At 45.5% G+C, this 14,003-nt stretch overlaps 1 protein-coding gene across 1 annotated transcript in view; it reads left to right on the top strand.

The window, feature by feature from the left end:
- Positions 1–12,840, top strand: part of LOC148035774 (E3 SUMO-protein ligase SIZ1-like) — a 70,517-nt gene extending 57,677 nt beyond the window's left edge. Inside the window, exon 17 of the mRNA XM_087677789.1 lies at positions 12,807–12,840. The gene's annotated coding sequence lies outside the window, so the exon portion shown is untranslated. The remainder of the gene's footprint in view (positions 1–12,806) is intronic.
- Positions 12,841–14,003: the final 1,163 nt, after the last annotated feature.

Below are 14,003 nucleotides of genomic sequence, written 5' to 3'. Positions count from 1 at the left end.
AAGATCCACGGACCGCTTATTGTTTCAAGCGTTCCAAGCCGAGCACTAATGGCTACCTCTCACATAGCCGACGCGCCATCCATATCTACGGGTGTAGTGAGTTTACCTCCATGCCATTTGAGTACCTCCTCTCCTGCGCACTCCGGTAGCTCAACGATCCAAGTGCAAGCTTCAAGCAAGCTCCATTCTCAAGCTCCACGCTCCACGCTCCAAGCTCCATTGTCGCGAGCAAGAGAAGAGAAGAGAAGAGAAGAGAAGAAGAGAGGAGAAGATGGAGAGCTTCTCCTCCTCGGTCCCTCACCCTCACACACTCACTCTCTCACACTGTCACACTCCCTCTCTCAAGCACAAGCTCAAGCAAGCAAGAAGAAGAAGAAGAAGAAGAGGAGAGCTACTTTTGGCCACACACAAGAATGAGCTTCTTATTCACTTTTCAACTTTATATACAAAACCCTAAATCCCTTTTGGGCGAGTATCCCCTTTTCCTCCTTTTTTTACATGGCCGGTTGTAGCTTAGGCCCTTTTTCCCATTGTCCTTCTATCTTCCTAGATTCCTTTCCATCGCTCGTCTACATTTACAAATTGCACGGGTGAGAGCCCGGCGCTCCTTGAATTAAATCATGAGGCGCTCTTTTACAAAAGTTTGACTTGCACTTTTCCTTGTGCGCCTTTCTCCCTTATTTAGGACTCTTCTCCTTGTGCGTCTTTGTTTTCCGTTTCTCTTTGCCTTGGCCTTTGTCTTTGTCTTCTGCTTTAGCTTTTCTGGATTTTCCACCTTCATTCGTTTGAGGGTTAACATTATCCCCCTCCTAGATGAGTGCCAGTCCCATGGCACTCACCGTCGTAGGTAGCAGGCATTAGCATGCACCGAAGACGTGGGTGGCAAGGACGTCTGTGGTTGCCATGATGGAGTGTTGGTAGTGGTGGGGAGAAAGGTCGTTGGGGGTACGTTGGTGGGTTAAGTGGTAGGTGGTAGAGCAATGGGAGTTGGTGGTAGGGTTGTTCTTTGAGGGGGTTGCACTGATGGAGTACAAGTGGCGGTTTGTTTAGGGATTTTGTACATGATGATTCTTGGCAAGCTTACAGAGTGATAAGGATAGGAATTCAGAGTTGAGTATTGATGAAGAGCGAACAACACCTTTGTTGGAGTCTTCAATATCTGCAATTGGAAAACCTCTCATGTGGTCTCTCCTTAAGGGGTAGTGCTAGTCGTCTTATCGTACACAAGACATATTTTGATTAGTTTGGGAGACAGGTCGAACTCTAAGCAAGCTTGGAGTATTGTCTTGAACTTGAGGACCCAAATTGTGTATATACTTCGGTACAGATATTATGTGAGTGCTCGTGCATACTTAGATATTACGTAGTTAGAAGACCGCGGGCTAGTTTCTCGTAACAATGCATGGATGAAACAAAGTTGTCCATGTTGAGAAGAAGTATACGTGAAGGTATATGAGACATCCTTAACATTGTGACTGCACGACGTAGCATAATTGAATACAGGGACACCGCACTTTTGGTAGCTAGAAGCTATTGGACTTGCTTGATGAGGACAATGTACTTTTCATGGCCAATCGTGCGGTGCTTACCACCACTGATTGCAATGGTACTAAGGCAGAGTGCAAGAGAGAATTGTGCAAGTGGGTCAGGGTGACAGGTCTAACCATAGGCGAGACAAGCTCCCTAGGTATGTCCTGCCCTTGATGTGCCCTGAACAATTGTGGGTGATGCTAAAGGGCTAGGGGACTAGGGATGGAGGCAGTCGACCAAGGTTACTGGACGTACCTAATTTGAGGACCCCTAGGTGCTCCGTTGTGATCGTGGGTGCTTTTTATCTTTTCGTTCGTTTTTTTTTTTTTTCTTTTTTAATTTTTTTTTTCTTTCTTCTTTTTCTTGCGTGTGTGTGTGTGTTTTTTTTTTTTTTTTTTTTTTTTTTTTGGAAACTTGCCTGAGTACAACCATTACAATATGTTGAGGCTATCAGCCTTTCAATGGGTTGGAAAATGTCAAGCTTCGAAGGCTCAGGAAATGGATATTACAGTGATGATTGTGTCCTAGCCTCGTTGTTAGAGAAACAGTTGTTGAGATGGGGTGATACACTTGAGATATTGCAAACCTCCTTGCGACACACGCGATGTTGATACAATTGAGGTAATGACTGCCGTGAGTCAACTATAGAGGTTGACCCAGAAAGAGAGCGTAGCCCATGAATATGCTTTGGGCCATGCGATATGGGCGGTTGGCAAGGGTGATTTTTGCTTTCGACAGCGTGGCTTTGCCGCGGCTCTTTGTGGGGTCGATGGTCTTGTGGTGATCGGGCATTGAACACTTTCGCACAAAGACTTGCATCATCCTGCATCCACTCGTTACTTCATGAGAGTACATGCATGGTATATGCCGCAACTATAATAAACCAGTACAACACAAGGAGACATCACTTATCTGAATTCTATGGTGTTGACTTAGATATTTATCACTTGCGCTTGATTAGCTTTTTCTTTTGCTAAAGGCGTGAAATACATTAAATGCAGATATGAAAAGTTCGTACAATTGGGGAATATGTCAACACTTAACCATTTGAAGACAAAGAGTCCTTGCCAGGTAGCTTTTAATAAGCCTTTATACAACATGGGGCTACTCTATTTGTACGAGGCGGGGCGAGTCTGGGTGGTCGGGCGATTGGGGCTCTGCTGGTGCAGGGCTCCCGTGGGGTTGGGCAGGGAACATGTCGGCCGGGACATGAATGGTGTAGTCCCGGGCCGCCACCATTTCCAAAATGTCTCTAAATAGTTCATTGAATTCTTCCCTGTCCCGAGCTGCCCTTTCTGCCCTTGAGCATCTGATGCCCGAGCGCGCGATGGGGGTCCGTGCCACTGGTGTCGCCACATTGTGTGTGCCTTCTTGAGCGTCCGCTCCCCTGGCCCGTGGCTTCTTCGACCTTCGTCTGGGGCAGTGTCGCTTAGGGCCGCGTTTCTTGGCGTACCTTTTAAGAGTGGGCACATAGCGCACCGGCGGAGGGGCGTGTGCTGCATGTTCCCTCGGCTGCGGAGAGCGTCCTTGTAAGCTAGTTGCCCTTGGTTCTCCATGTTTTCCTCGCGGGGGCATGTAAGATGCGAATCAAGGATTAGGATTTGTCACATGATAAGACCATTCATATGTAAGGGATTATAGTGCAGGTTATCAAGCGCATAGAACGAGAAGGGGAGGGGTGGGATATGCAGCGTTGTTGTAGAGGGATGGCCCCCGTGATGTATATTTAGTCTCCTGCCATTAGCAGATCTTGGTTCACACTGAGCTACGTCGGCTGGCGGTCATGGATTTAGGTAAGGCTCCTCCTCGGAAGGATAGACCAGAAAGGGAAGAAGGTGTATAGAAAGGGACTACACCCTGTCTACACCATCAGAGTTGTTGGTTAAGGCTTCGTATGGCGGTAATGTGGGTTGCATGTCCTTCACTTGGAGGTGGGGATGGTCACACGACTTTTAAATGCGTGATGAGAGGAGGACTTGAGAAGCTTAGCCTGTCAGACCCAACTCTTCTCCCTGCGCTTGACTATCATTGCTTGTGCGTGTTGATATTGTTTATACACGGTGACACAAAAATCAGTGTTTATTTATATACATATTTATGAATCCATGTCACTTAACGAGGATAAGAACCAATTGTAGAACTCGGGGTTGTACTGGAGCATGGCATACGCATCTAGCACTCGTGGCAGCTTACTTAGTACCGATAGATATTTTGCCACATCAAGCAGTATGGACCCTTGTCCGAGTCTACTGGCAGCATGTAGCTCCTCCTCAGTGAGAACCTTATCAAACAGAGAGTTTTCTTGGCTAGGTTCGGCCAAGTCTGTACTTCGAATGGCAGTCAGCACTCGAAGGGAAGTTGGTGCCATATAGGTTGGGTCTCTTTGAGACCGCCATTTGGCCAATCGCTCCTCAGAGACTGTCATGACCCGAGCCCTTAGTTCGGCCATTGTCAGGCGGTTCTCACACCAACACTGTTCAAATTGACTTCGGCCCTTTGTTAGTCGCTTTAGTTGCTCTATGTCTACGAGATTCGGTCGGCAGAGTACTTCATTGAACGTGACAGTTAAGCGCAATTCGTCGGCTTCCTCGTCAGAGATGAGTCGCATGCGTTCATGCAGAAGCCTGTCATAGTTCTCGTTAAGATGTTCTTGCTCTTTCCAGGATAGAGGGAAGGGCAAGTAATCTCCAAGCTGTTTCTTGGGGATTGTGCCCATGTCCGCAAGGACGTAGACTCGTGTGAACACCTTGAGCTTCACATCCAACTCAAATAAGCATTCTGCGACACTTCTATGTTCAACGAGGGCTTGCTCGGTTGCCATCTCATGCAAGGTTCTAGGAATTTGTCTAGGCTTTAGCCTAGCTGGGGTTCAGGCCTAGATGAGCAAGATTGGTTAACGCTAGGATTGCTTATGCTCTCAGGGATTGTGCATTTTTCTTGAGGTTTTACTGCTATTTTGTCATGGTTCTTCTCGGATGTGACTGGTATAGATTTGTCACCCTGTTGTGACGACATTGTATCCACTCTTGATTCATCGATATGAGTTCTATTGTCGGTGGATTGAGTGTTGAAAGCAACTGTTGATGGCAATGGCTGCTTTGATTTTTCAGAGCACACAGATGTGACTGAGGTTTCACCGCTATCAGGAGAGGCATCAATGGGTTCATTGGTGGATGGACTTGATGCTTTATTCCCCAGCTCTCCGTCACTCTTGGTCTCAATGCTCTTGGGATCCACAACCGCCTGTGATTGCTGTTGTCTTCGTTGTTTTTTCCTCTTTTTCTTGGTCAATGAAGGTGCATCGCTCCACGACTCAGGACCCTGGACTAGATCAACCGTTGATGTGCTTGGTTGGGCCTCAGCATTCTCTTTCTTTAGTGTGTTCTTATGGGACATGGCCGTGGCTTGCTAAATAGCCTCGCTAGGTTGTGAGAGCATAACTACCTCCCTTTTCGGAGAGTCTAGCTTTCTAGCCAACTCCCTTGTGTTTAACTCCTCCAGTCTAGGCGTTAGGCACTTTGAAAGTGCTGGAATTGTCGAGGGATTTGGTTGCGACACCCCTCCACAGGTAAACTACTAAGGACACGTTCCACAAGGGGCATTGTCACAGCTAAGGGTTGCGACTGCTGGATCCCTGATTGGAAGTAGTAGCAGCTAGTTTAGTGGGCTGGCTACCCTTGGTGGATTGCTGTGTCAAGTTCCTAGGGCGATCGGAAGTGGCCGTGTTTTTTGCTGCCCTTTGAGCACTCATCTGCGTAGATCGAGCATGAGTTGATCCAGTCACATTAGATTGCTCATGCATATCCTTGGGTCGAGAGCTACAGATGGCGTCATGTCCCACCTCTTGGACATTTGGAAGCTTAGATGGAGATAGAGATTGGAATTGAGCAGTTTCCCTTAACAACCGCTGTTGTGTTTCCTGTGTCCGTTTGGAAAAAGAGAATGTAGGAGATCTAGGGCTCTTACGTGGACTTGGCACTGGCTGAATGATTTGCTCGAGGCTATTAGACGATTGTGCCATTTCTTTTGTTGAGCGATCAGCCTTGCCTTGAGCAATGTTGTGTCTATGATGCTTGTTCTCCCCTTGGGAAATCAAAGGCCCTTTGGGTACTAATGATTGTTGTGCATGCTCAATGGCTACATATGATATCGATCTATTTAGCATGCTAGGTTGAGGCTCTTTCCTTTGAACAATCATGTCTGGTTTCTTGCCTCGAGACCTAGAGTTTCTCTTAGATTTCCTCCTGTGCTTCATTGCTTTTGATGCACCCTGGCCTTCAGCTGATAGAGGCGGTTTAGCAGGGGATTTTGGTACCCAAATCCATCGGTTACCTGCGTAGTACCCTTGCGCACATAGCAACGCTTTGGATATCCATCGCGGCTTTATGCTGACCTTCCATCGATGCCTGCGTCTATAAGGCTTGGGCTTCTTTTGGGATCTTCTACGATATTTGTAAGTCCAAAGGCCGTTCTTGGCATTGTCTCCTGATCTTCTTGTTTCCGGCATGGCTTCACTCACTAGTTCTCGTTGTTCGACCTGTGCTTGTATTAACTCTTCCAACAAGTCTCCGCTCTCGTCGGCAGGCTTGACTGTCATGTCAGCACCCTGCTTGCCTTTCCCTCGAGGTTCGATGAGGTCACCCTTGCTAAAGGTCTTGACTATTCTCACACCCGGTAGTGTCAGGTGTATCCTCTGTGCTACATAGTCAACCTCACACTTGGTCACTCTTTTCAAGGGTCTTTCTAGGAGGATTTCTTTCCAGCAGCTAGCACTATTTGGAGGAACATGAAATAGGATAGGCAAGCTTTCCGTTTCAATTGTCGCAAGGATTTTGCACTTTCCTATGAGTGCTTGTGGGTGTTCCCCATAAGGGCTAAGAGTTGCACTAGTTGGTGTGAGCTCTGGTTGGCCTCGTAGGGTCCATGATTCATAGGTCAAGATGTTAAAATCTGCTCCTTCATCAATCAGAGCATCGATAGCATGCTCTCTCTTCGTGGTGAGTTTGATCCTAAGATAAGCAGGTGGTACTATGTCTTCATCTTCCGGGTCTTGGCTTGTAAATTTAAGCCTTCTGACAGATGCCCTTGAGCTACACGACCAGATGTGGATTCTCCACTGGTGCCTTGGATATTTAAGGAGCATCTATCGTCAGGACTGTCATATCTAGTCATTCTCGCGATTGTAGCTTGATGTTGTTGCTTTCGGCTTTGACTAGATGCAGTCCGAATGCAACATGTATGTGTTTTTGCAGTGTGGCCTTTTGCCCCGGTTGGCTAGATGGGCCTATTGAGGTTCTAGGGTCTCTGTTTTTCTTTGTTCGGGCACGGGCTTTTGGTTGCTCTTTTGCCAGGAAGAATCCATGCTCGTGTAGAGCTATTGCTACGCTAGGGTCCAATTTGGAGGACCTGTCACGACGCGGGTTTTCTCTCCAACCTACTTGGGGAGGTGCAGAGGGGGTAGGGCCCGCTCTGCGGGGATCCTCTCCTATTGGTGGGGTCCTTGAGTGGCTCATCTGAGTGAGTTCCTTTATTGAATACAATCCTCAATTTATGGCCACTCAACGTGTGTCTTTTCCTCTGCACTTGTGCTCAATCAAGCTTTCAGTTTCCTTAAGTGTACTTCAAGTGCGAAAATTCAGGGTGAGTGTGGCAACCAATTTCCAAGCGGCTTACGCACTCTTGCGTCGTTTTGGGCCTGATAGGTTTGTTGGTCAATTTTCTGGTCGTCTTGGCGGGTTCAGCGGCTTTCTAATATGTTGCAGCGTTCGTTTTTGGCCAATCAGGTTTTACAACTCAACGGTTTGCATCTAAGTCTCTGTGTCTCACAATTGTCTACCTCTAGCTGCTAAGCGGCTGTCGCTATGGTTTTTTTTTTTTCTATTACGTGTGCCAGAATCAAGTTTTTAGCACCCGAAGGATTTCAACGAGTTGTGCCACTGCGTAGTTGCCGGGTGGGGTCAAATTTTTGACAGATTTGACAGAAAATTGCACTCCGACCAAGTGGTCCGAATTGCAGGGTCCGAGTGGGTCACTCGGACGGGCCGAATGGCTCGGGATCAAGGGCCGAATCTCCAGATCTGACTCGGACGGGCCGAATGGCTCAAGGCCGAATGTGCCACGTGGTCAAAAAGTTCTGGCTCGGACGGTCCGAGTAGGGTTACTCGAATAGTTTGACTCGGACAATCCGAGTGCCGACTAGGGTTCTGGGCCGAGTGGCCGAATGGCAAGGGGCCGAGGGCCGATTCTGGGACTCGGCCTAGAAGTGGCCACTCAGACGGGCCGAACGTGGCGCGACGGAGACAGCGCAATGTAAATTTCAATCGATTCTTGGGATTTACATAATCATCCCAAGCACGACCCTTCAGATCCTATCTAGGGGGATTGAGGAAGGGATTCATATACCTGAATGGGTCGGTGATGCGATCGAATCACACGGCCTAGGGCTCTCTAGCTCTCTCTCTCTCACACTGAAATGGCACAAATGAGCTCTCTTTTGGCCTCGTGGCTCTTATATGCCTTCCCAGCTATGGTGTTGACGCTCCCAATCACTCTCTTGTCGATCTTAGGCCTCATTAGCGAGTATTTTGCGCATTTTGCACGATTTTTCCCTGTTTTGCCCTGTTTTGAAACAGTGAACCCTACCCTTTTCCGGTTCGATTTCCTAACTCTAACCTACGCTAAATGCAACAAAAATCGAAGGCAAAAAACTGAAATAGATCCTCCATGCTTTCCAATCATCAAACAACCAAAATATCCCAAAATACTTACTTGTTTTGAAGATTAACAGCACGCAACTTCCTACCTATCTCAAGCTCCGTTTCGGGGATGAATACCCTACTTTGATGCTCGATGTGAGGCGCGTAAGTGCTCAAGCTTGAATCCGTTTGTCTCGGCAACGGAACCAAAATGTGGGAGCTTTCGCTTAACCCCCAAGACCCACGGACCGCTTATTGTTTCAAGCGTTCCAAGCCGAGCACTAATGGCTACCTCTCACATAGCCGACGCGCCATCCATATCTACGGGTGTAGTGAGTTTACCTCCATGCCGTTCGAGTACCTCCTCTCCTGCGCACTCCGGTAGCTCCACGATCCAAGTGCAAGCTTCAAGCAAGCTCCATCCTCAAGCTCCACGCTCCACGCTCCAAGCTCCATTGTCACGAGCAAGAGAAGAGAATAGAAGAGAAGAGAAGAAGAGAGGAGAAGATGGAGAGCTTCTCCTCCTCGGTCCCTCACCCTCACACTCTCACACTCCCTCTCTCAAGCACAAGCTCAAGCAAGCAAGAAGAAGAAGAAGAAGAAGAAGAGGAGAGCTACTTTTGGCCACACACAAGAATGAGCTTCTTATTCACTTTTCAACTTTATATACAAAACCCTAAATTCCTTTTAGGCGGTTATCCCCTTTTCCCCCTTTTTTTACATGGCCGGCCATAGCCTAGGCCCTTTTTCCCATTGTCCTTCTATTTTCCTAGATTCCTTTCCATCGTCCGTCTACATTTACAAATTGCACGGGTGAGAGCCCGGCGCTCCTTGAATTAAATCATGATGCGCTTGCGCTCTTTTACAAAAGTTTGACTTGCGCTTTTCCTTGTGCGCCTTTCTCCCTTATTTAGGACTCTTCTCCTTGTGCGTCTTTGTTTTCCGTTTCTTTTTGCCTTGGCCTTTGTCTTCGTCTTCTGCTTTAGCTTTTCTGGATTTTCCACCTTCGTTCGTTTGAGGGTTAACACATTGCATCTACAAGCATGACATGCATGACAACTTGGCTAAAGTGCATGCAAGAATAGCACAAGACCATTTGGATGGAGACTCCACGGCTGAAAAGGACTTGCAGTCTTAGATGTGGTCATGTTTGAGATATCGAGCTCTACATGAGCCCAGAGTCCGTGATCTATGAGTTTTTAGATTCCCTCTCTTTTGTAGAGGGGGCTTCAAAGGGGGATGTACTCTCTTTGCCCTTAGAGGGGTCTTCTACTTCTTCGGCTTTAGAGGGGGTCCTTGCATTTCCACCCTTTGGGGAGGCATCTCCTCATTCTAAAGTTTGTCACCCTCCCTTTACTCTTCGGGGGTGGCTATGCTCAAGCAATCATTTCTCCTATTGATACCCAGAATCTTCAAAGATTGCTTGGAGGACATGTCAAAAAGTAGTCTCCATAGTAGCCTTGGATTAACATTAGGAGGCAACGGTAAAAGTCCCTTAAGTCCATAGTTAAGAAAGACATATTCAACAAAGGCATACTTAGCTAGGGAGTCTACAAAGTAATTTCATTGTCGGGGAATCAATTGGCAAGTCACTTTCTCAAAGATCTCAAGGGCGTCTAAGGTTGCATGATGGTATATCCTTAGAATGGGATCCCTCACACTATGGGTCCCATCCAGTTGGTTGATCACTAACTGCAAATTGCCTTTCACCAATAACCGGTGAATACCACCACATCTAGCTAGATTTAAACCTGTTAGCAAGGCCTTGTATTCTGTTATGTTATTCGTAAAAGCAATACATATTCATGTGGAAATCTTGGATCTCTGGGATCCTCTTCTTCTTCACCGTATCTCTCTTCGCTTCTCTTTCTTCATCCATTTTTGGGCCTAAGAGGGGGTATTGGGAAACCACTTCTTGAGTTCAAACACTTCATTTTAGGGTTTCGCATTGATAGTCCTAAAAAGGGTTGGTGTCCACATTTTACTACTTTGTCAGTGGGTGCCCACACGGTGGTGCACCACCACAGACAGCTTATGCCTAACAATAGGTAGTCACGTCATTCATTCTTCACCACACCACCACTATTTAGTCATTTTTCACCCCTCTTCCTCCATTATCAGACACCCTTCCCTTTCCTCACTAGCCCCTTCCACTGCCCTCACACCCCTTAAGGAGGACATTGCGATTTGTGGCTTGTGGCTACCTTCACCCTTTCTCTTCTGCTTCAAGCGCCCTCTCCCATCATCAAGCCTTGCGTTTGGAGCATCTTCTACCTAGTGTCACCATCATTTGCTTGGCGTCAGCACCCTTTTCCATTAGGCTCCACCTTCACCTGCGTTTTTTAGTGTGGAGATATTTTCCTTGCCTAATGTTATCATCTCTAGCTTGGCGTCAACATCCTAGCCTTTGGTGATAGTCTCCATTATCGAGCGTCAATGATTTCATCTCTCATCCATCATAGGGGGTGTTGGGACCTGCGTTTTTGTAGCTTGGCTCCTCTTCCATCACTTGGCGTCACTTGTTTGTCACAAAGGCCGCTAGGACTTGCGTTTTTGCAGCCCGGCTCATCTTCCATCATTTGGCGTCATCAGTATCCACATGGTGTCAGCATTTGGGCTGCTCTCCCTGCATTTGATAGCTCCGACACTTTGGGATTTGTGTTTTGCTGACCAGGTCAGTCCCCGGCATCAGATGACTACAGTTTGACCCCTCCACAATTGGTGATCATCTTCCATATCTTCGACAACAACAGAGGATTGTGGTCCGCTCCCTTAATAGTTGTCCTTTACCTTCCAGTGATTACTTCGATAGCCCACTACCCGAAGGATTGCATTTCGCTCCCTTCAGTGTGCAAATTCCCCATAGGTACTGCTGCCTGATTCGGACAGGACAATGCAGTTATCTTTTGAGCTTCGGCTCTGCTATATCAACTTTTCTTCTCATAGTATGATTCATTGCATTATCAATGTGTTCTTCTTGTGTTTTTGAGTTTCTCTTCACTCTTAGTGTTTGCCATACAGACTTTGTGTTACTCCCCGCAAACCCTAGTCTCTCTTTGCATTGTCGCTTTTTTTGACATAGTATCATAGCATACGTGTTATTTTTGACAATTACAACTTTTGCCGATGTCACCCATTGGTCACGAAGGTTCACTAAATCGCACATCCTCGTGACACCCCAACTACCCAAGCTAGGATTATCTATCATCGTGACACATTTCAACTTAATCTCACATGCAAACGGCACATGTGTACAACTTATGTGTATTGATTGCCCTGTAGAGTAATAGAAGCATGTGAAAACAGTGGCAAAGCATGTGACATTCATAATCAAACAACGTGTACCTATTGCTTGACCCAACTGATGCCTTGATTCAATTCAATAGAAGAGGTGGTCTACAAGGCTGATTCGCATGAACCCAAAAGAGGATTCAATTTGAACTTCCTTGATTGTGAAATCAAGGGGCACATGGGTTTTTATGGTTGTTGGTTTTAGAGGAAAGCAAGATATTCCAAATGTTGTAAGAGAATTGGCTCAGTCTATAGAGGAAATGGGGATTTGAGGGTGTATGCCTTGAGTCTAAGGCAAGGCTTGCCATCTTATTGGGGATTTGAGTCTAATCTCATCTGTACAACAACATTTTGGAATCAATGCGAAGAAATACCACAAGGGGTGCCAATGTTTTGGAGCAAATCAAGTGTTGGCTTGTCTGAGTTTCTTGAGGGCAATTTAGCTTAAAGTGTTGTGTGTTGAATTTTTAATTTATCATTTATTTTATGAATTTACTCTTTGCCGTAAATTGTTGTCATCGGTGTATTTTTAGGGTTCCACCACCCTTGTGTAAAAAGGAAGGCTGGTTTCACTTGTTGCCTCCCCTTTACTGGCTTTGAAGAATCCAGCAATACAACAAGTCTAGGATTCTTCATAAGCCGGGCACCAGACTAGAGAGCTGCGAAAAACCTATTAACTGCACCAAGCAGTTGTCTCCGCAGTCTCTGATCCCTCCAATCTGAAGCACCATTATCCATCTGATCCTTGTGTACTGGAGTACCAATCTCTGATCCCTCCTGTACATCATCAGCATGTCATCCAAGAGATCTGAGTCCTTCGAAACAAATCCTTGCTCGATTCCTTGTGAGACATCCTTGTGAGCAACTGCAGTCTCACCCACCCCCTTATGGATGTTGACGATCTCCTAGTAGAGGAACTATGAGACCAGCTGTGAGTGAATCAAAGGTTCAATTTTTTTTTTTTGCCGCACATGAAATCTTGCTTGATCAGGCTGACATTTGAATGGCTTGAAATTTATAAGCCTTTTGCTACTGTTTTTGAGACTTCCTTGAGGCAGTTTACTTTTTCTAGATGAACATAATGTGTCCTGTCATTTTCAGATGTTTCTATTAGAATGTGGATCTACAGGAATCGTAAGTTTGATAACTTATAGGATAAAGGGGGGGTGCTTGTGCACATTTGCTCCACTTTATTGGGCTCTTAACAGTATGCTACCAAACTGGTGTTCTATGGGGGCTTATGGTAGGCAAAATAAAAATAGTTGTTTCTTTTTTGGATTTGTGATGCAGGCGTTGATGGCAGCTGACTGTGTACTATTATCATCCAATGACATGGTAGTACAAGGAAAATGCTTGATTGCAGTTTAAGCTCAAGCAGAATGTATACATCACCTGCTGGGGCATTCTGCAGTGTATGTGCAGCTCCCACTTGTAAACTAGATATTTTCTGTTAGTGCCACGGGATATGCATGTATCAGGGATATGCATGTATCAATGCGGGAATCTAACTTATTTATGCTCCAAGCCAAAATAGCGGAGCGCAATTGTAAAAAGGCTGGCTAAATGTGCCTTCCCAGGCAGAATATGTAACTTTAACATCTTTGTAAAAGTTCCAAAGTATTGCTTCGTCAATTGGAGGCCAGGCAAAAACTTATATAAATAGCCTTGGTGGTTTGCCTTGTTTTCATTTATTGTTTGAAGTCAAAGGGAGAATGTCAAAGTGTTGTCTGCATATGAGGGTCCACCATCGTTGTGAGGGGTTTCGGACATGGGAGGTGGGAAACACATTTCATACAAGTTTCCTAAAATGTAAGAAGGGGTTTCGTTCGAGATGAAAATTAATGAAATTTTACGTATGCATAAATATACTTGTCCCATAGGGCCATAACAAAACATAGTAAACATGATTTAACTTTGTATACAATATAGGTTAATACCCAACAGACCAATTCATATACAATATACTTTACTATCCATCATCCATGAGTATGAAAGAAGCATAATGCCATATATTAAAAATAGTTTAACACATACAAGTACATTTATTGTCAAAATAGCATTAACAATCCATATCTACATATAATATCATGGACACGTAAATTTTGGTTGGCCTCTTATCACTTGAACATGTATGTATGTTGGCTATATTGGTTGCTAAGTCTCCGATGACTAAATGTAATGTGTGGCATCAAAGTAGAGGTGACATAATGCTCATGTAAAAAGTGATTTGCCTTAACTTATACTATGAGAAGTGATGACATGATTGTGTTTGTAATAAATTGAAGCGAATATCTATTATTTCAGGGTCGAAGAAGAAACATAATAAAATATATGCTAGTGGAACAGACATGCAATGTAGTCATTCCATTTAATATTGAAAAACAAAGATATGTGAGTTTGTTGTAGTTTGGCATACAAGAAGGTAATAGGCAATGCAACCTTTTCTATATTTTAATAGACCAACAAAAAAAAGAGATTTGTTTAGGT

This window comes from Lygodium microphyllum, chromosome 5, assembly GCF_053477565.2.
Source record: "Lygodium microphyllum isolate KBCC chromosome 5, Lygodium_microphyllum_v1.1.10, whole genome shotgun sequence".
Lineage (NCBI taxonomy): Eukaryota > Viridiplantae > Streptophyta > Polypodiopsida > Schizaeales > Lygodiaceae > Lygodium > Lygodium microphyllum.
Note: the sequence above shows the minus strand (reverse complement) of the source record. Positions and strands in the feature narration are given on the sequence as shown.